Source organism: Pinus tabuliformis, chromosome X, assembly GCF_031772625.1.
Source record: "Pinus tabuliformis cultivar Carrire ecotype Pingquan chromosome X, CPIR1, whole genome shotgun sequence".
In the NCBI taxonomy this organism is placed as follows: domain Eukaryota; kingdom Viridiplantae; phylum Streptophyta; class Pinopsida; order Pinales; family Pinaceae; genus Pinus; species Pinus tabuliformis.
Window position 1 is genome coordinate 1,047,008,710 of NC_142308.1, and position 24,523 is coordinate 1,047,033,232.

The 24,523-nt window shown below is 37.6% G+C and overlaps 1 pseudogene; it reads right to left on the reverse strand.

Annotated features, from left to right (window-relative positions):
* Positions 1 to 24,310, reverse strand: part of LOC149143381 (glutathione S-transferase U17-like) — a 39,488-nt pseudogene extending 15,178 nt beyond the window's left edge.
* Positions 24,311 to 24,523: the final 213 nt, after the last annotated feature.

Here is a 24,523-nt window from a genome sequence, read left to right on the forward strand (position 1 = left end):
GCCACACTTTCATCATTATACATTCTGAGATTCTCATACTTAATCCTGAGAGTTTGAAGTTTAGCACGCTTTACCTGTTCGTCTCCTTCATAGCTCGTGACAATTTTGTCCCATATTTCTTTTGCAGATTTATAGTGCATTACCTTCATGAATTCTGATTGAGATATACATCCCAATAGAGTATTGACTGCTTTCGCATTTGTTTCATATTTCTTTTTCTCGGCAGCATCTGTAGGAGTAGCTGAAGCAAAAGTGTAGCCTGTCTCTACGATGTCCCAAACTTCTGTACCAAGAGATTGAAGATAGGCAGTAACTCTTACCTTCCAATAATTGAAGTTTGTCCCATCAAAAACCGGTGGCCTGATTGATGCTTCTCTCTCGTAGTTGCTCATGATGAACGATCTACCTTCAAGCGATCAAGCTTCTCTGAAGGACCTGCTCTGATACCAATTGTTGGAAATAATACTGAGAGGGGGGGTGAATCAGTATTATCAGATTAATAAAACTTTTTCAATGCTCAAAAACATATACGCTACTTCAGTTAAGTGAACCAGCGTGTACACGCTACTGTGTCTAAAGAAACCAGCGTATAACCATAAATCTTATAATTCAGTTAGTTTATCTTCAGTTAAATGCATCAGGACATTATTCATCATATTAAGAGTAAATAGATGCAGTATAACAGAACAGATCATCACACAAAAGCCACACACATGAACACCATGATATAAGGTGGAAACCCAATGTGCGTGAAAACCACCTGCTGCAAGTTGTCTCTATCTTTCTTTAATAAGAACTTCAGTTTACAATCTTTTGTATTGGTGCAGCCTTATACCAGTACGCAGGCTACAACCTGCAGAAGGCTTCAACCTTCTCTCGTTCTCCAAACTTCCTTGGAAGGGAGCTCCATCCCCCTTTGCTCTTGTACTAGCTAAGATACTAGTACGTAGGTGCTGGCCTACAATCTTCTTTCCTTCAGGTACCACTTTTCATCAATTTTCAGACTGGATACTCCTGAAGCACAACATTACAATCTGAAGACCATGATTCATTCACAAATAATTGAAGCATAAGACAACCAATACTAGCATCATCAATCTTTGAATCACTGAACCACTGAAACCCTGTCAAACCCAGTCACCAGAACAGAGAGCAGACTATAGAACTCTGCAATAACAGTCAGACCTAGCTGCAACCCAAAAATCAAGATCCAAAAGATATACGCTACTACAATGAAGGCAACCCGCGTATACACACGGTTTTACCGAAGACAACCTGCGTACAGATCTAAAAATAATTTTTCATAACTTGCAGCTGTACCAGATTTCAGTTATACCCAGAACATAACATTGCGTCAGTATGCAGATCTAGAAATACACATAATCAACCATATAAATATAGTTCATTTCAAACCATTTGATCCCGATCTCTCCTTAGATCTTGTTCTCCATCAACCGATGAGATCTCTCCTTAGCTCAGATCAAGCAATACATCATCAACCAATAACCTGCATACTGGATCTAATACTTCATCAGATATTCAAGACTTTTTTAGATGCTCTTGCCTAATGATTTCCTTCTCCTTATATAGCCTTAGGCCTTGTTCAATACCAAGAGCCAAAACCATAGAAATCCAATACCATCATCTTCAAAACTAGGGATCAACACGTCCGTCGAGACACCAAGGTCCAAAACCATAGGCACAACTTCCAAGGAATAACCGACGTGGACCAAAGATAAGTTTTCCACATACACGTGCTTTTACTGAAGCCAACCGGCGTGTACATGCGACTTGGTATATAGCGAACTTGCGTATACGCGACTTGGTGTATAGTGAACCTGCTTGTATACGCGACTTGGTATATAGTGAACCAGCGTGTATATATTTTTCTTCATACTTGTAGACTGATCATCAATTCCTTGCTGCTATCCTTCTGCACTATGATTTGTTATCAATGTGATTTGCCATCAAGGACAATACTTGTCTCATAATGCCAACAGAGTCGTGATTAGACCACTCTTTCTAAAGTGCTACACAACCCCTGTTTTCGCTACCCAGTGCTGCACAAATACTTTGTTTTAGTCATGCTTTTGCAGAACATTTTCCTATCACATGGAGTAAAATTTTGGGAAACGAAAAGGGGTTTTTCTCAAGTATGGGCCAAATAACAATAAAATCTTCCATTTTTTATACAAGTTTCATGGATCAGGAGATTCAAATGCATCTTCAAAGCATATTTTCGGACTGTGCAAATTGCATGTTTTAGTCATTGATTTGTAGAGGTGTTATGAAACCAGCTCACAAAAAGATAGAAAAGATAGATGAATGCCTTAGAAATAAGCCTCTTCAATGAATTAATTAATTAACTAATCTTTAATTAAATGTTTTTTAATGTTTTATAATTAATATTTTATTAAATTCGATGGTAGACCATTGTTTAGTTGTCTAACAATCGATTTGATGGTCAAATTAGGACAGAAAGGAAGCTGGGGGAGTTGATTTTAGAAGGGAATGCCTTACAACATAAAAAATGTAGGAGGAAATAACAACTAAATTAACAAACCTAATAACCTGAGAGGTAGAAGGTTGTATGTGAAAGTTGTGAATCTGTGGAACGTTGTATGCGAAGGTTGTGAATCTGTGGAAGGTTGTATCTTATGAAACCATCTCACAAAAACATGCAAAAGATAGATCAACGACTTAGAAATCAGCCTCTTCGAGGGGGAAACCTCCTTTGCATTACAAAAATGAAAAATTCTTGGATGCTACAAATGACAAAACCTCCTTTCTATATATAGGAGTCTAAGGGGTCACAATATAATCAAAGACGACATAACAATAATAATATAAGGGCAGAAAAATAACAATAGTGGGCTTCTATGGGGCACAATAATAACAATATGGGGACAATAGTGGCACAAAAATAACATTAAGGGCTACAATGACAATAGTAATGGGGGAATCACTAGTATTATAGGGACCTAACATGCCCATTTCCTTCAAAAAGGTGTTTTCCGGCTCAATGTTTGAGTAGTTTTGGATGCTTCTGTATAAAATTCTCATCCTCCCATGTGTAATCTTCAGCGGGTAAGTTCTTCCACTTAATGAGATACTCTGAAATTGATCAATTTCATAGCTGTTGAGTTCTTGTCTCTATGTTTGCTTCAAGTTCCAATATTATTTTTCCTTCCTCATCAAGTTTTGGCAATATTATTTGAACTGGGAGCTTGTCACATATAACCTTCTTTAGGCATGAAACATGGAAAACTGGGTGCACTCGGGAAGATGCAGGAAGCTCCAATTTGTATTCCATAGTACCTATCTTTTGCAACAATTTGTAAAAACCATAATACTTTGGTGATAATTTATTATCCTTCTTAGCTTACTTGAGGGACAATTGTTTATATGGTTGTAGCCGTAAGAATAGCCAATCACCTACATCAAAACTTCTTTCGCTCTGATCTTGATCTACCTGTTGTTTCATTATATTTTGCACCAAAGCGAGGTTATCCTTTAAGAGTTTGAGATTATTTTTGATGCTCGATGTGATCTTCCATTGCTTGAACCTTAGAATTTTATCTTAAATATGATGTGATGGACAATGGATAATATCCATAAAGTTCCATAAATGGGGTCATTTTCGCTGCAGCATGGAAGGAAGTGTTATACCACCATTCAGCTAGACGCAACCATTTGACCCATTATGTTTGTTTATCATATATAAAGCAGCGAAGATATCGTTCCAATTTTTTTTTTACTATCTCAGTTAGCCCATCAAATTGAGGATGATAAGATGAGCTATGAGCTAACTGAGTACCAAAATAAGAAAATAATTTTGTCCAAAAATTTCCAGTGAAATGGGATCTCTGTCGCTTACAATAATCTTTGGGTTTCCATGTAGATTTTGAATTGTTTCCATAAATTTAGAAGGAACTGTACTCATTTTAAATGGATGAGATAATGCACAAAAGTGTGCATACATGGTAAGTTTGTCAACTACCACCGTGATAACACTCTTTCCTTTGAACTTGGGTAAACCTAAGATAAAATCCATTGAAACCTCCTCCTAACGTTGGCTTGGAATGGATAAAGGTTGTAATAGACCTGGGGTCTTAATTGTTTCAACTTTGTTTTGTTGGCAAACCAAACATTCTGCCACAAAATTTTGAATAACTTATTTAAGGCCATCCCAAAAAAATTTCTTCTTAACCGTGTGGTAAGTGTTTAGAAATCCTGAGTGCCCTCCTAAGTGAGAGGTGTGCAATTCCATAAGAATCTTTTGTTTGAGTTGGGAATTCTTAGATAGGTATAAGCGATCTTTGTACCATAACAAATCATTTTTCCACCTAAATGTATCATATGTACTGGGATCTTGTTGTAACATTTGCATGAGTGCCCACACTTCTTTGTCATTCTTCCATTCATCCCTTGCTTCATTTACCAATCTGGTTGGATAATATATATGGCACAAATAAATGCTTCCACATCCTCATCCTTTCTTGAGAGTGCATTTGCCACAACATTTTACTTCCCTTTTTTGTAGACGATCTCAAAGTCATAACCCACCATCTTTGTGACCCATTTTTGCTACTCTTCTAAATATAATCTTTGTTCTAAAAATTATTTAAGACTATCATGATCCAATTTTACCTTGAAGTGTCTTCCCATTAGGTAGGGTCACCATTTCTTAAGTGCATGTAGTATTTCCAACATTTCCTTCTCATAAATAGCTTTGTGTAAATACTTTCCTTTGATTGGATGACTTTCGAAAGCAATGGGTCTTTCTTCTTGCTTTAAAACAACACCAATTCCATTTTCTGAGGCATCACATTCCACAATAAAGTTTTTTGTGAAGTTCGGCATAGCTAAGACTCGTGCTTGGCACATTGCCTCTTTAGGATGTTCAAAGGCCTTCGTTGCTTCTGGAGTCCATGAAAATGCATCTTTCTTCAATAATGTTGTTAGAGGTGCTGCTATTATCCCATAATTCTTAACAAACTTGTGATAATACCCTCTCAACCTTAGAAATCCTCGTAGATGCTTTATGGATGTGGGGATTTTCCATTCCTTAATGGTTTTAATTTTTCTAGGGTCTACCTTAACACCTTCATGAGATACAATATGACCTAGATATTCCACCTCTTGTACTCCAAAGAAACATTTGGAGCTTTTTGCATATAATTGTTTCTCCTATAATAGTTTGAGCACCCTGTCAACATGTTGAGCATGATCCTTCCAAGACCTGTTGTACATTAGTATATCATCAAAAAATACTAACACAAATTTCCGAGAAAGGGTTTGAAAATGGAATTCATTAAACCTTGAAATGTAGAAGGTGCATTGTTAAGGCCAAAAGGCATGACCAAAAATTCATACTGACCCTCATGAGTTCTAAATGTTGTTTTCAGAATGTCTTCAGTCTTCATTCTAATTTGATGATATCCTAAATGAAGATCCAACTTGGTGAAGTAAATTGATCCATGCAATTCATCCAATAATTCATCAATGACATGAATGGGAAATTTACCTTTAATAGTGAGCTTGTTGAGCTCCCTATAATCCGAACACATGTGCCATGGTCCATCCTTCTTGTGAACCAATACTATTGGAGCAAAGAAAGAACTTTGCCTAGGTTGAACTATACCAGCCTCTAACATTTTTGCAACCATATGTTCAATTTCACTCTTTTGGGCATACGGATATCTATAAGGCCTGTTGTTTGGAGGAACACTTCCTGGAATCAAATGAATAACATGATCATGATCAAGAATAGGTGGGAGGCCTTTGGGAGTCTCAAATACCTTGGAATGATTGTCCAATACTTTTTGGAGATCTAAAGAAATAGATGATTTCGATGTGAGAACTTGTAGCGAACATAATCATGCAATTATTCCTCATTGTTCTTTCTTTCAAATCTTTTTCATTCAATCAGAGTTGATTATCTTTCCTAGTTTCCCTGTGATACCCCTTAATTCAACTTGCTTTCCTTCTGAAGAAAATTTCATGAAAAGTTCTTGAAAATTAAAAGCTATTGTACCCAAGGATTGTAGCCATTGGACTCCTAGTACAACATCAACACCACCCATTGGAATGGAAAGTATTGGGTTATTCAATACATATTCTCCAATGGATAGCTTGATATTATGGCACCTTCCAAAGAAATTTATGGTTCCTCCACTTGCAACCGTCACTTGACACTTTGGTGCTGGCTATAGGAAGCAATTCAATTCCTTAGTTATCTTACAATGAATAAAATTATGGGTACCGCTTGAATCAATCAACATTATTACCCTTTTCTTCTTGATATGTCCTTCTATCTTGATAGCTTGAGGAATGGTAATTCCGGCCAATGCATTACAAGATATGGTCGAACTCATTTCTTCTTTCTCCAGGGTTTGTTCCTAGTGTATATCCTCTTCTTTTGATGTTTCTTGGTCCTTTTCTTCCTCCTCTTCACAATCTATGTAAAATAATTTCTTCTCAGCACACTTATGACCTTTAGTGTATTTGTTATCATAACTGTAACAAAGCCCTTTTTCTCTTTTTTCTTCCAATTGTTGTGGTGTCAACCCTGTAGGTTGTGCAAGGCTAGGGGTAACAACACTTCCATTTTTATAATTGTGAGTGGTAGACTTCCTTGTAGCCATAATTTTTCTTTACATTTTTCTTGCCAACCTGAATTCCTTCGCCAATGAATCAAGTTCCTAAAGGTGAACCTCATGTTGGACGTTATCATTTAAAGTGCCTATGAACACAACAATTCTATGCTCCTCTGGAATATCTTTTACCCTTATATTCAATGTTTGGAAGTCCTCAATGTGCTCCATCATTGAACCCTTTTGTTTGAGATTTATCAATTGGATAAAAAAAAGTGTTGCTTTTTGTATCCTCATAATGTGCTATCATTTCATCCATAAAAGTTTCCCAAGTGACAATTTGTTTACAAGAGCAAAGCCATCAATAATATGCAAAATGATTTGGTTCCAAATTTAAAGTTGCAATGCGTACCTTTTGTGTGTTTTGCACATTGTGAAGATCAAAATATTGCTACATTTGTAGTATGCATGTTACAGGGTCCTTGCCATCAAACTTCCTCAAATCTATCTTTGGAACATGGAGGGTCTTCGATCCAATGTTAGAGTCTATGAAATCATGATTAACATTTATTTTTTTCTCATCATGAGTTTCCTTTACTACCCTTTTGCCATTAGTAAGAATTTCTTGTAGAAACTTTGTCAAATTTGTCTTCAAATCTTCCATGTTGCCATTAAGACTTTCTTCTAAACCATCCATCTTATCTTCCACGCATTTCTTTAAACCATCCATCTTAGCTTCCACGCCATCTATCTTAGCTTCCATTTCATTCATCTTAGCTTCTACTCCTTTCTTTAAACCATCGATCTTAGCTTCCACACCTTTTTTTAAACCATCCATCTTAGCTTCCACGCCATCCATCTTAGCTTCCACGCCTTTCTTTAAACCATCCATCTTAGCTTTTGTTACCTTTTGTGAGAGTGAATTTTTTTGCACTTGGTCTCGTAATTTTGATATATCATGTTGCATTTCTTCCTCTTCTTCATGAGTCATGCTAGAGCTTTTAGGTTGCTTACTAGGTGTTTCCATTTTCTTTCTTTGAGGCATCAATTAATGATAATTATACTTCACTATGCCCTTTGAATTCCTTCAAACTAATTTTTCAAACCAAGCTTATGCAAAATTTAAGAAAAAACTACACACCTTTTTACACTTTGTAGGAGCTCAATATTGTATCTGATGTATCTCTGAAATTTCGGATCTCCAAGGTCTAAAATTGCAAACTATGGTAACCCTCTAAGTCCTATTTCCAATGCCACAAGTCTGATCAAAATTGGGTTCTCCAAGAAAACGTTATGACCAATCTCCCAAGATGGCCTGATTATACACTTTTTCAATACAACAAACTTGTACAAAGTGCTATGTGTCACTGTTTCAACCTCTGGAGCTGAAACCGATGCACAGAAAACTATAGTTCATCCTATTTATGAAACTTCTTCTGAAATTTTAATCTGATACTCCGAGAGAAAGTTATGGTGATGTTCCCAAGGTCACCCTTTTGGGATGTAATTCGAGAGCCTGCAAAAACCCTCAATTCCTTTGATCATATCTATGAAAATAGAGCGAGACAAGATTTGAAATTCTGGCCTGAGGATCATCGATATTTCATATCAAATGGTTTTTTTGTGCAGCTTTTGAGACGTCACAGGAAAAAAATTATAGCGAAAATTCCACAATGACCTATTTTGGAGTAGTGAAACCCTAGAATCCAAACCTCTGATTCCAAATGTTATGAAACCAGCTCACAAAATATAGAAAAGATATATCAATGACTTAGAAATCAGCCTCTTCGAGGGCGAAACCTCCTTTACATTACAAAAATGAACAATTCTTGGATGCTACAAATGACAAAACCTATTTTCTATATATACGAGTCAAAGGGGTCACAATATAATCAAAGTTGACATAACAATAATAATATAAGGGCACAAAAATAACAATATTGGGCTTCTATGGGGCACAATAATAACAATATGGGGACAATAGGGGCACAACAATAACAATAAGGGCTACAATGACAATAGTAATGGGGAATCACAAGTATTATAGGGACCTAACGTTGTATGTGAAGGTTGTGAATCTCAGAGACTGGTATGAGATGAGAACTACATTAAAGGAGGGATAAGCAGCAAGCTAGAATCTAGAATGTATAACATACCTAATAGCTAATAACTACCAGGGCATAGTTGGGCCATAAACAATTTTGATGTAGAGGCCATGATATTCGGATGTAGGGGAATGTTGGCAACTGAGTAATCCTCCTCTTGGCCCTCCTCGTCCTATAGGAAACATGACCCTCGTTATGCAGCAAAAAGGGTATTCACACCTACCCTTCCCCTCTAGCAAACGCGGTTATTCTCACGTGCACAACGGGCTGGGTAAGGGTCAACAAAAGTTTAATTAATTAATTAAATAATATTTAATTAAACTTTTTTTAATGATTTATAATTAATATTTTTTGAATCATTGACCGGAGAATCCACAGTATGAACATTTTTGTACCAACGTTTCAAATCCCAAATGGGATCCATCATCAGGGTTTGAGAATGATGATAAAAGAAGAGCAGAATGGATAGAATAAATACCCATGAGGATAAATAATAGAATGCAGGTTTCCAGGTATGGTTCTCATGACAGCGCAGTTGGCTTGGATACTATGGATCGAATGCAGGTTTCCAAGGATGGTGCTCATGACAGCGCAGTTGGGTTGGATACTATGGATAGAATACAGGTTTCTAGGGATGGTGCTCCTGACCTAGTTAATAATTTATATGGTGGTGCGAAAATTCATAGATTAAACATTAAAAAGGATAGATTTATCCAACATGAAAGGGTAAAAAGTAATGCGCCAAACAAGGGTGGCCAGGGGGTTTGTGTTGACAATGAATGCAAAAATAATACCCCAGACATCAAAAGCAATCAAGATTTAGTGAACTCCATAGATAGCACGGGAGTCATTAGCAATCAAGACTTAGGCATGAGTTTCCAAGAAGAAAAAAGTATGTCTTCAGAAAACACATGTGAGTCAATATCAAAAAGAAAAGTGGTCAACCTGTCTTCCCAGGAATTAGACCCGGTAGCCATTAATGTTCTCAGCAAAGGTATGGGGTTTGCGATGGCTCCTAAAAGCCTCCCCATTGAAAAGATGATTTGTAGCATAGAAGATGGGATTAGCAACCTCCCTCTGGAAGACAAAGAAACATTAAGGCAAGAGTTTTCTCTCATCATGAGAAAAGCCAAAACTCCCAAAAGCAACTTGAGTAAGGAAGAACAAAAAGCTTTCAAGTCCTTGCGAAATAATGACAAGGTGGTAGTTCTTAAAGCAGATAAAGGAGGAGCAGCAGTCATCTTGGATAAAGAAGACTATATTCGAAAAATGAATGATCACCTAAATTGTGGCAGTTATAAGAAGCTGAGCAGTAATCCCATGCCAAAAATCATGAGGGATGTAAAAAAGATAATCTCAGATTCCAACCTTGATGAAAAATTAAAGAAGAAATTAACCCCCTCTTGTGAAACCATCCCTAGAATCTATGGATTACCCAAGATCCATAAGGAAGGGGTGCCCCTTAGACCGATAGTTAATACTATTGGCTCCCCAACCTATGAGCTTGCTAAATACGTTGCTAAAATTCTAAAACCCCTTGTTGGAAATACTGATTCCTTCATCAAAGACTCCCAGGACTTTGTGAATCTTATTAAAAATGAAAGGATGGAAAGGGATGACATCCTTGTAAGCTTTGACTTGGTCTCCTTATTCACGAAGATTCCTCTTGATGAAGCCATTCAGGTTATAAAAGATGTTACTGATCCAGGGACTGCAAAGCTGGCTGAAGTCTGCTTAAGGTCAACTGTGTTCACCTTCCAAGGAGCATTTTATGAGCAGACATCTGGTGTAGTAATGGGATCACCCCTCTCGCCAATCATGGCCAACCTATACATGGAATATTTTGAAAAGAAGGCCCTGGAATCATATCCTTTAAAGCCGGCCTGGTGGAAGCGGTTTGTCGATGACACCAATATAAAGTGGACACATGGTAAAGCAGAACTTGACAAGTTTTTCATTCACCTAAATTCCATCTCCCCTGAAATAAAATTCACTATGGAGCTTGAAGAAAACATGAGCATCCCATTCTTGGACATTCTTATCATCAGAAAAGAGGATGGCTCTTTGGGTCATAAGGTTTTCAGAAAGTCAACCCACACAGAAAGTTACCTCCATGCGGATTCCCACCATCACCCAGCCCAAAAGTTTGGTGTTCTAAACACTTTTGCCATTAGAGCCCTTCGAATTTCTGACGCAGAGCATATAAACGAAGAAAAGAGGCATTTGGTTTTAACTTTTAAGAATATAGGCTACAAAGATCATGAGATTAAAAAAGCCATGGAGAAAGCTGAAAGAAAGTTGTCATCTCCCAAGCCTAATGATCAGGACCAACCTCAATGTGGTAAGGTTTTTCTACCTTATATCCATAGGGTTACAGACAAAATCGCTAAAATCCTAAAAAAGAAAAACATTATAACACAATTCTCAGCTCCTGGTACTATCAGGCAAAGTTTGAAGTCTGTAAAAGATGAGTTATAAAATAGACTCTTCTTGTGGAAAAAGCTACATAGGTGAAACAGGTCGCTCCCTCCAGACAAGACTCAAGGAACATGGCGCTGACATCAGGAATGGAAGATCTCGTACCTCAGCATTGGCAGAACACTCCTCAAAGACTAAGCACCACATCTGCCTGGAAAACACATCAATTATCGCAAGGGAAAAACAACATCAGAGACGAAAGATCAGAGAAGCACTCGAAATTATTAAGCATCCTTGTAATTTGAACAGAGACAATGGTATGGAGATTAGTGAGAGCTGGCTTCCCCTGATCAGGGAAATCAAAAAGTGTCAACCCATCCCCAGGTAAGCCTTCAGCAGGTAAGTTATCCCTATCCTATTCTATTGGTCAGTGCTTTTATTTATATCATAATTAGAATTATTAACATTAAAATACTTTAATATATTAATTTCTTCCTAACTATTAATTAATTTATTAATTATTATATTAATTAATTATAAATATTAATTAGTTATAATTGTTAATATAAGTTGGTTCAAATTTATTTAGAAATTGATATATTTCCCTAGTATTTCTATAATAATTAATCATCCCTTCATTTTATTAAAATAGCTCCTTTAACTTAATAATTAACTTTTTAATGCTAGAATATAATTATTAATTAATATATTAATATATTAATTATTATATTGATCAATTATAAATATAATTATTAATTAATATATTAATTATCAGATTGATCAATTATAAATATTTATTATTTATAATTATTAATATGTATTGGTTTAATTTATTAAATTAATTTATATAGAAATCAATATATTTCAGTTCAATCTATTATCTAAAAATTAATATATTAATTATCAATATATTAATTAATTAATATATTTATATCTAAAAATTAATATATTTAATAAATTATTTAATATTATTTAATTAATATATTTATATCTAAAAATTAATATATTAATTAATTAATATATTTATTATTTATAATTATTAATATGAATTGATTTAATAATTAATATATTAATTATTATATTGATCAATTATAAACATTTATTATTTATAATTAATAATATGAATTGGTTTAATAGATTAAATTAATTTATATAGAAATTAATATATTTTAGTTTAATCTATTATCCAAATTTTTTTTAGTATCAACTCTATTTCCTTTTTAATCTATAGGTTATAAACCTAGGTATTAAAAGATTAAAAATTTTAATAAAATTTCAATAAAACAAAAGTAATTTATTAAAAATGAAAAATAAAATAAAAATTTTAATAAAATTTCAATAAAACAATAGTAATTTATTAAAAAGAAAAATAAAAATAAAAATAAGATTAAAATTAAAATAAAATTCAGATTCAAGCCGACCTGTGCTTTTCCTTAAAATTTTATCCTCATGGGTATTTATTCTATCCATTCTGCTCTTCTTTTATCATCATTCTCAAACCCTGATGATGGATCCCATTTGGGATTTGAAACGTTGGTACAAAAATGTTCATACTGTGGATTCTCCGGTCAATGATTCAAAAGATAAAAACCACAGATCTCTCAAATCCAAAATTAATATTTTATTAAATTCGACGGAAAGCCATTGTTTAACCGTCTAAAAATGGATATGACGGTCAATATTAGGACAAAAAGGCAGATAGGGGAGTTGATTTTAGAGGGGAATGCCTTACAGCGTAAAAACTATAGAAGACAACAATAGTGAAATTAACTAACCTGGTAACCTGAGAGGCAAAATATTGTATCTGAAGGTTGCTAATCTATAGACAGTTGTATGTGAAGACTGCGAATTTGCGGAAATATGTATGTGAAGGCTAAAAATCTAATAGACTGGTATGATATGAGAGCTACATTCAAGGAGTGATAAGAAGCAAGCCAGAACCTAGAATGTATATGATACCTAATAACTACTAGGGAAAAACTTGACCATAACTGGTTCTGACGTAGAGGCCGCCAGATTCAGATGCAGGGGAAAGCTGGCAACTGAGTAGTCCTCCTCCTAACCCTCCTCGACCTGCAAGAAATGCAACCCTCTTCGTGCAACAAACAAGTTATGCGTGCCTACCCCTCCTCTACAACAAATGCGTCTATTCACATGCACAATATGGGATGGTTAAGGCGTAATGAAAATTTAATTAATTAATTAACTAATCTTTAATTAAACATTTTTTAATTTTTTATAATTAAGATTTTATTAAATTTGATGGAATACCATTTTTTAATCTTCTGAAAATGGATATGACGGTCAAGCTTAGGACAAAAAGGGAGCTGGGGGAGTTTATTTCAGAGGGGACAACTTACGGCGTAAAAACTATAGGAGGAAACAATAGCTAAATTAACTACCCTAATAACGTGAGAGGCGGAAGGTTGTATCTGAAGGCTACAAATCTGCGAAAGGTTGTATGTGAAGGCTGCAAATCTGTGGAAAGCTATATGTGAAGGCTATGATTCTCAGAGACTGGTATGAGATGATTGCCACTTTCAAGGAGTGATAAGTAGCAAGCGAGAGCCTAGAATGTATAGCATACCTAATAACTAATAACTACCAAGCCATAATCGGTCCTGATTCAAAGGACGCTAGATTCAGATGTAGGGGAAAGCTGGAAACTGAGTAATCTCTTCATGTCCCTCCTCATCCCACAGGAAACGCGGCCCTCCTCGTGTAGCAAACAATGTATTCATGCCTGAACCTCTTCTACAGAAAACACGGCTATTCGCGCTTGCACAAAGGTGTTGGTAATGGGTAACCAAAATTTAATTTATTAATTAACTAATCTTTAATTAAATATTTTTTAATGTTTTATAATTAATATTTTATTAAATTTGACGGTAGACCATTGTTTAATTGTCTAGCAATGGATTTGGCGGTTAATATTAGAACAAAAAGGAAGGTGTGGGAGTTGATTTCAAAGGGGAATGCCTTATGATTTAAAAATTGTAGGAGGCAACAATAGCTAAATTAACTAACCTGATAACCTAAGAGGAAGAATGTTGTTTGTGAAGGCTGCGAATCTACGGAAGGTTATATGTGAAGGATGCAAATCTACATAAGGTTGTATGTGAAGGTTGTGAATCCCATAGATTGGTATGAGATGAGAGCTACATTATAGGAGTGATAAGTAGCAAGCCAAAACCTAGAATGTATACCATACCTAATAACTAATAACTATCAGGCCATAACCAGTTTTGATGCAGAGGCCGGAAGATTTGGATGTAGGGGAAAGCTGGCAACTAATTAATCCTCCTCCTTTCCCTCCTCGTTATGTCGGAAACACAACCCTCCTCATGCAGAAAAAAAGGTATTCATGCTTGCCTCTCCTCTCCAGCAAACGTGGTTATTCGCGCATGCACGACGGGCTGGGTAATGGTTAAGAAAATTTTAATTAATTAATTAATTAATTAATCTTTAATTAAACGTTTTCTAATGTTTTATAGTTAATATTTTATTAAATTTGATGACAAACAATTGTTTAATCATTTAACAATGGATCTAATGATTAATATTAGGATAGAAATGCAGCTGGGGGAGTTGATTTCAAAGGGGAACACCTTACAGCCTAAAAACTGTAGAAGGAAACAATAACTAAATTAACTGACTTGATAACCTGAGCATGGAAATTTTAGGGGTTAATATTTACAGGTGGGCTAATTTTCCATGATTTTTCCAAAAAACAGATTCGCCAATTTCCATTTTTTTATCAAATTTATGCGCCCAAATTTTATAATATAAACTTATTTTACCTTAAAACTAGCCAACATTATATATAGGGTATATATATAATCATTACAAATTTAAATAATTTTACAAATACATCAATAAACATTTTATAGTTTGCATATTAAGGACTAGTGAGATTCGCCAATATTTTTAAACTTCAAGATAATTTTCCATCCTTCAAATTTTTTGTGAACCTGAGAGGCGGAAGGTTATATGTGAGGGCTACGAATCTGTGGACGACCGTATGTGAAGGCTGTGAATTTGAGGAAATATGTATGTGAAGGATACGAATCTCATAGATTGATATTGTATGAGAGCTACATTCAAGGAGTGATAAGAAACAAGCAATAACTTAGAATGTATACCATACCTAATAACTACCAGGCCAAAAATGGGCCATAACTGGTTCTGATGCAGAGGCCACCAAATTTAGATGCAGGGGAAATATGGAAACTGAGTAATCCTCCTCCTGGCCCTCCTTGTCCTACAGCAAACGTGGCCCTCTTTGTGCAACAAACAAGTTATTCGTGCTTGCCCCTCCTCTGCAGCAAGCGCGACTAATCACACATGCAAGACAGGATGTGTAAGGGGTCACAAAAATTTAATTAATTAATTAACTAATATTTAATTAAAAAAGTTAATGTTTTATAATTAATATTTTATTGAATTCGATGATAAACCCTTTTTTAATCTTTTGATAATGGATTTGACAGTCAAGATTAGGACAGAAAGGCAACTGGGGGAGTTTATTTCAGAGGGGAACACCTTACGATGTAAAAACTGTAGGAGGCAACAACAGCTAAATTAACTAACCTAATAGCGTGAGAGGTGAAAGCTTGTATGTGAAGACTGTGAATATCAGAGACTGGTATGAGATGAGATCTACATTTAAGGAGTGATAAGCAACAAACCAAAACCTAGAATGTAACCATACCTAGTAACTAATAACTACTAGGCCATAAATGGGCCATAACCGGTACTAATGCAGAGGCCACTACATTCTGATGCAGGGGAAAGCTAGTGACTGAGTAATCCTCCTCCTGGACCTCCTCGTCCTACAGGAAACACAACCCTCCTCGTGCAACAAGCAAGATATTCGCACCTGCCCCTCCTCTACAGTAAACGCAACTATTCGTGCGAGCACGATGCAATAGGTAAGGGGTAACATAAATTTAATTAATTAATTAACTAAAATTTAATTAAACATTTTTTAATGTTTTATAATTAATATTCTATTAAATTTGATGGCATACCATTGTTTAATCATATACCAATGGATCTGACGGCCAAGATTAGGATAGAAAGGAAACTGGTGGAGTTGATTTCAAAGGGGAACACCTTATGACGTAAAAACTGTAGGAGGAAACAACAACTAAATTAACTAACTTGATAACCTAAGAGGCGGAAGGTTGTATGTGAAAGCTATGAATCTGCAAAGATTGTATGTGAAGGCTTTGAATCTGTGGAAGGTTGTATGTGAAGATTGCAAATTTGTGGAAAGTTGTATGAAAAAGGTTGCAAATCTCAATGACTAGTATGAGATTAGAGCTACATTCAAGGGGTGATAAGAATTGAGCCATAACCTAGAATGTATACCATACCTAATAACTAATAAGTACTAGGCCATAACTGGGCCATAACCGGCTCTAATGCAGAGGCCACCAGATTCAGACGCAAGAGAAAGCTTGCAACTTAGTAATCCTCTTCTTAGCCCTCCTCTTCCTCTAGGAAACGTGGCCCTCCTCTGTAGCAAACAAGGTATTCGTGCCTACCCCTCCTCTGCAACAAGCATGGCTATTCGTGCGTGCATGATGGCCTGGGTAAGGGGTAACGAAAATTTAATTAATTAATTAATTAATTAATCTTTAATTAAACATTTTTAATGTTTTATAATTCACATTTTATTAAATTCAGTGGAAAACCATTTTTTAATGGTCTAACAATGGATTTGAGGGTCAATATTAGGACAAAAAGGTAGCTGGGGGAGTTGATTTCACAGGGGAATGCCTTACGGTGTAAAAACTATAGGAGGTAATAGTAGTTAAATTATGTCCCTGATAACTTGAGAGGCGGAAGGTTGTATGTAAAGGTTGTGAATATGCGGAAGGCTGTATGTGAAGCTTGCGAATATGCAAAAGGCTATATGTGAAGGCTTCGAATATCAGAGACTGGTATAAGATGAGAGCTACATTCAAGGAGTGATAAGCAGTAAGCAAGAACCTAGAATGTATACCATACCTAATAACTAATAACTACCAGGCCATAACTAGGCCATAACGAGTTTTGATGTAGACATTGCCAGATTTGAATGCACAGGAAAGCTGGTAACCAATTAATCCTCATCCTAACCCTCCTTGTCAGGTAAGAAATGTGGCCCTACTTGTGCATCAAACGAGGTATTAGTGCCTGCCCCTCCTCCACAACAAACACGACTAATCGCACGCGCACAACGGTATGGTAAGGGGTAACGAAAATTTAATTAATTAATTAACTAATCTTAAATTTAATATTTTTTAATGTTTTATAATTAATATTTTATTAATTCGATGGCAGACCATTGTATAATCGTCTAAAAATGGATCTGAAGGTCAATATTAGGACAAACATGTAGCTAGGGGAGTTGTTTTCACAGGGGAATGCCTTATGGTGTAAAAATTGTAGGAGGCGAAAGTAGATAAATTAACTAACCTAATAACTTGAGAGGTGAAAGGTTGTATGTGAAGGCTACAAATTTGCGGAAGGCTATATGTGAAGGCTGCGAATCTACGGAAGGTTGTATGTGAAGGTTGTGTATCTCAGAGACTGGTATGAGATGAGAGCTACATTTAAGGAGTGATAAGCAGCAAGCTAGAACCTAGAATGTACACCATAGCTAGTAACTAATAACTACCAGGCCATAACTGAGCCATAACCAGTTCTGATGCAAAGGCCGCCAGGTTTGGATGTAGGGGAAAGCTAGCAGTTGAGTAATCCTCCTCTCGAGCCTCCTCATCCTACAGGAAATGTGGCCCTCCTCATGCAATAAATAAGGTATTGATGCCTACCCTTCCTCTGCAACAAGCACAACTATTTCCGTGTGCAAGATGGGTTGGGTAAGGGGTAATGAAAATTTAATTAATTAATTAAATAATCTTTAATTAAATGTTTTTTAATGTTTTATTAAATTCGATGGCACACCATTTCTTAATCATCTAACGATAGATCTAATGGTCAAGATTAGGAAATAAAGGAACCTGGGGGGGTGGATTTCAGAGTGGAATGCCTTATAGCATAAAAAATGTAGGAGGCAACAACGACTAAATTAACTAACCTGATAACCTGAGAGGTGGAAGTTTGTATGTGAAGGTTGCAAATCTGCGGAAGGTTGTATGTGAAGGCCGTGAATCTGCTGAAGGTTGTATGTGACATCTACGAATCTCAGAGACTAGTATGAGATGAGAGCTACATTCAAGGAGTGAAAAGTAGAAAGCTAAAACCTATAATGTATGCCATGCGTAATAACTAATAACTACCCAACCATAACTGGACCATAATCGGTTTTGATGCAGAGGCCACAAGATTCGGATACAGGGGAAAGATGGCAACTGAGTAATCCTCCTCCTGGCCCTCCTCATCTTGTAGTAAACGCAACCCTCCTCATTCATAAAACAAGGTATTCAAGCCTGCTTCTACGCTGTAGCAAACGTGACAATTCGCGCTTGCATGATAAATTTGTTAAGGTTTAACGAAAAAATAATTAACTAACTAACTAATCTTTAATTAAATGTTTTTAATGTTTTATGATTAATATTTTATTAAATTTTACAGCAGAACATAGTTTTAATCATCTAACAATGGATCTGGTGGCCAATATTAGGATGGGAAGGTAGCTGGGGGAGTTGATATCAGAGGGGAATGCCTTACGACATAAAAATTATAGAAGGAAACAATAGCTAAATTAACTAACATGATAACCTGAGAGGCAGAAGGTTGTATGTGAAGGTTGTAAATCTGCGAAATGTTGTATGTGAAATCTTTGAATCTCAGACACTGGTATGAAATGAGTGCTACATTCGACGAGTGATAAGCAGCAAGCTAGAACCTAGAATGTACACCATACCTAATAACTACCCAGCCATAACTGGGCCATAATCAGTTCTGGTGCAGAGGCCATCAAATTCGGATGTAGGGGAAGGTGAAAACTGAGTAATCCTCCTCCTGTGCCTCCTCATGTAGCAAACAAGGTATTCACGAATTCCCCTCCTTTATAGTAAACACAACTATTCACATGCTCATGACAAGCTGGGTAAGGGGTAACAAAAATTTAATTAATTAACTAATCTTTAATTAAACATCGTTTAATGTTTTATAATTAATATTTCATCAAATTTGATGGCATACCATTGTTTAATCGTCTAACAATGGATGTGACAGTCAAGGTTAGGACAGAAAGGAAATTGGGGGAGTTGATTTCAGAGGGGAATGCCTTACAGTGTAAACGTTGTAGGAGGCAACAACAACTAAATTAACTAACATGATAACTTGAGAGGCGAAAGGTTGTATGTCAAGGTTGCGAATCTACATAAGGTTGTATGTGAAGGCTGCGAATCTACGAAAGGTTGTATGTGAAGGTTGCAAATCTGCGGAAGGTTGTATGTGAAGGCTTGGAAACTATGGAAGGTTGTATGTGAAGGCTGCGAATCTGCAGGAGGTTGTATGTGAAGGCTGCAAATCTCAGAGACTGGTATGATATGAGAGCTAATTCAAGGAATGATATGGAGAAATATAGAACCTATAATGTATACCATATTGTTGATGGTGTTGGACCCACCAACATGTCAAGGGATCTACCTGGTAGGAAGTCCCAATTAGGCCTTAGACCGTTTAGTGTAGGAGTCCCAGTAGTGGGGCGTACGGTATCGCCTTGACCACGGTTTCACATAGAGGCAAGTAAGATGTCAATGTTGGTAGCAAGGGTATGACAGATGCGATGATTCAAGGAAGGTGTATGAATGGTTTTAACACAAAGAAAGTGGGGTGAGTGCACCCCTTGGAAACTTGTAATAGTACGTAGCTTGGAAGGGAACACAAGAAAAAAGATGCATCACAAATTGGAAAGAAGGTTAACAAGAAATCCAAAGTGATGGTTAACCAATCAACACATTTCAATAAGATTCATACATACTTATACAGAATAGTCCATAGATGCATGCGTAAGGAAACAAATACATATATCATTTAGTGTAAACAAGATAGTTGGAATACAATATGACATATGCATGAAACGTGTTAGCTTTGTTATATTAAGAAGTGTAAGTTCCAGTCATACAATACATCCATGTCCAACCAGTAGTTCCAATACTTGAACGTTACAGTCACAACCTTCTACTCCTCCAAAGATATATACTAGCCCTGCACAGTGGAGAAGCCAAGGATCATTGCAATATTGTCCAAGATTTCTCTAAGATACTCCTATTGGAAGCTTGGCGGACCAAAAGCCTCTACAATGAGTTATGAGGTTATATTTATAGCAAAGGGTGGGGTAACCCTTGACATTCCCCTTTGTGACCATTCATCTATCCTCATGACTCTTCAACTACTCTATGACTGTTACATTCAACTATCGACACTTGAACTTCCACTTGACAAGATGTTACATTATAATGCACATGTGCCCTTGTGAGATAAAATGGCTTGAGCAAGCCATGCAAGACATCAGTAACACTCGAACAATTGTGGTGAGACCAACTCTTTGACATCCTTGTGATGGTCAAAGGTGGTGAGTTGATGCCAAGATTGGTCATCCGTGATGGTGTTCGTGTGCTCAACAGTGACATCTTGCTGAAACGAACTCTTGCTTCCATTACATCCGAGTACACTTATATAGCTTCTTCATCCAACTCATCTGATAGCATGCACATGGTCTTCTTGGGCGTGGCTAGACCAACAACATACTGATGCATAGTGTCTACGCTGATCTCCAAGCATGTGTTGGTGGCCATGCACATAAACTTGTCAAAATACACATTCAGCTCTAGTCGGACTTGCTTCTTGTCTTCGCCTTGGTGAGTGCGGCAAAAGGGTGGTATCGCATGCATGTGCACAATGACATGCATGCTGTTGAATTCCCTTGCATGCGATCAACAACACTACTCGCCTTGTCTGCACTATGCCAGCTGCTAGGATGGATCTATAACTTGTACGGGCGTAGTTTCATCCGTCTGTGCATGTTGCCCCCCTTCTGTACCTGTTCCTGCTGCAACTCATTCTCTTGTTTGTGCAGCTCCTGTTCTTCCTTCAGTTACCGCTTCAGCACATGAAACTCGTTCTCTGTTTCTCTCTCTTCCTTTGCATGATCTTCGTGTCACGACGTCACCTCATAGCCTCAATATCGAAAGCTACTTTCGTCATGAGTAGATCTGCTTTGAACTTGCAACTTTGCTTCGCCTCTATGTTGTCAACAACCTTCCTCTTGCACTCGCCACATGCGAGTGTGTTGCCTTCTGTTGTTGCTGATGGTGTTTCTCACTGTGATCTTGCCACCATCTTATCTTGATTACCTTGTCTACGAACAACTTGATGTCTTCATAGGTAGGCAAGCTCATAGACACTTGCTTGGCTATAACCCCCATTGTGCTCTTAACGATGTCCTTTGACTTTGCTCTCCTTAAGGCCATTGTACTTGTGTTGCTGAGAGACAGACAAACACCTGTGATGCTTGGTGGCATAGAAATACTCATGGAAAGCAATCTGTTAGTTGAAAACCAAAACAAACTTGAGGACTGACTTGCAACATACCTATGTGCTTGATCATGAAGGTTGCGCAATTTCCACCAGGAGGTCAAGAGACTGACTACCAAAACTTCACAAGGCACAATCCAGGCTGCAGGAGGCTAACTGAGTGCTGGAACTATGCAATGCAAAGTCTAGCCTGACATGTTGAGGATTGAAACTGCACAATGCATAATTTCATTCAGCAGTGACATGCAACCAGCAAACTGCATTGCACAGTTTCTGGGGCCAGCAGGACACTGCCTCCAAGAATTGTGCAATGTAAGCCTAGAGGTCAGTGCTGGGCTAGACTTGCGCAATTTCTAGAGAAAAGGTAGAGCCTTCTCTTCCAGAAATGCACAGTGCTAGCCAGGCAAGGCACAGTCTGAGCCAAGGCAACCTAGACTAGCCGACGGGTGACTGAAAACATGAGATGTCTGAATGCATGTTGAGATGAGTGAAAACAAGAGTGAATGCTAATACATGGAAACAAAAAGTGTAGGATTCAAAAAACAGGAAAACATGCATGTGTGTGAAGCGAGTCGCTGCAACAACGACTATCTGTTGGCTTGGTGGGGCTTGACCCAGGTTCAATGTTAGTTAGCCAAACAAATACCTACACTACTGGCCATTTCGGCATCAACACATGGAGCGCAAACCAAAGTCTCACCTGAAGTAGTATGGGGAGATGCTGGAACCAAGTTTCCGCACCCTCAAATGGTCATGATGTCAGTTTATTCCTTATATTCTTGCTTTCGCGTAGGTTGTATACTTCTAGGGCTATGCCTCTCTAACCCCTTGCTCTGCCCTTCAGTACCTCCGCGAAGGGGTACGATCAGCTTCATGTGGCCCTAACCTATAGTTCAGGTACTTTTGCGCTGCTGAAGTAGCATATAGAACAGATTTCCAAGTTATTCTTAAGTGGTTAATTATCTTGCTAAACAATCACAGTCAGCACTGCGTAAACAGGTATTCTTACTTGCGTTCAATTAACCAACGTAATTACATACATTTGCGCATCACATAAGCATTATAAATCAAATTCATACACAATATGACAAGATGCATTAACAAGAAATACAAACACAGAATTTGTAGAATACTTCTCTTTATTGATATCTTTAGATGATTACAGACTCTATCCACCCTGCACACACAGCTGCAGGGGTCGGTGCACTCAACTGTGGACTTACACCCTAGGCCTATGCGCACTCAGCTGTAGAGCCTCTACTTACACTAAGACCTACAACTTAGACTTCTCTCTTTATTGCTCAAGACTTCATCTACCAATATGACTCATTTGAACTACTTAGAGTTTACTTAGCTCTTTCTATACAATCCCATGGTCCGCGGACCAAGGGTAGACCTCTACAATCAACTTTACTTTACAAAATAAGGGTGGACAACCTCTTATGACTCATGACACCTTCGCGCTCTGTAACCACAAAATGCAGAGTCTATACAAATTTATTACAAAAATTGACTTAAAACATGAGATTTTAGCCCCAAAACTGTCCTTGGGGGATCCTGTTCCCAACAAGCCCCCAACACAAACATCATGACTCGCCTTCGAGTCACTCAATAGGCACAGATATCTTAGCGTGAAGACCTCCTAGCTCGACTTGTATGACTGCAACCTCAAGAGTGCACTATGTGGCCGCCTGCTTCGCGTCTTCGACCATTTGCTCGGTCACTGCTGCTGAACTGTCAGCCTGAAGCTTTTGCTGAGTTGCTTACAGAGTCACAAGATTTCCTTCAATAGAGGTTGTCACCTGTGTATGCCTCATCTAGTCAGGGCTTCAGTCATGCCTTTAGCACTACTTCTCTATGCAGCGCTACATCCACCTGTTCCTTTAGCTGCTTGGCCTCCTACAGCTTTGCTAGTCATTGTGTGAGAGTGGCAATTCGCGTTATGCCTTTGACTTCATCATAGCATTGTTCTAGCTCACACGCTTGTGTCTCCAGTCACTGTACATGAGGGTCATCCTGCAAGCTTGTTAGGACCTCGAACAACTGCTCAAAAAGTTGTGTGCAGTTTGCTACTTCACTGTCAACAGCCGCTACTGCTTCTGTGACAGTGATCACCCACTGCTCCTTTACTTCTAGCGGAGTTGAAGGCTGGGCCTTGAACTGTAACTCTTTGATTTTCAGGTTCAACTCCAACTAAACCCTCGTAATTTCTATACGAACATCGTGCACCCCTGTAACCAGCTTGTGGACATGCACCTCAACTAGTTCTTCCTCAGGAATGGCCAACTCTAGTACCATTCGACATGCCTCCTTGATGACCTGTATTATACGCTTGTTCTGATTGGTTGCCTCTGTCACAGTGGTGATGGAAGAGTCGCGTTGTAGTGCCATCTGCTCATTGTTAATTTGTTGTTCACTAATCACCTGGAGGGCGCGGTGCTCACGGGCCCTCAGCTCTACAATCACTCCATCCTGCAAGAGGTGGAGTGCTTCACTAGGGAGCGCTGCCAAATTCAACCCTACTCCCTTAAGGGCACTGATAGTGGGCCTGTCAGCTTCATTCTCTGTAGTCAGTGCTCCATAAGGCAGCACTATCACACTGGAGGCCTTCACGCATAGCATCTTGGCTGCTTCTAAAGTGTCGATAAAAAGGCTGTTGGACACCGTGCCAGCTTGTGATGCGCGGGTTTTCATCTCCTACAAACCTATCTGGATATCCCCCAATATTATTTGTTGTTGCTCCTCAAACTATTGTAGGGCCTCCGCGGTAACATCCCACACCGTGTCACCAATGTCATGCAAATCACCCTCTTTTACCGTGATTGGGTCTAGTGATGTCTTAGTAACCTTTGATTTCTTCCTGGACCCTCCTTTCTCCTACTCCCTTGGACGCTTGATGTGGGCAGA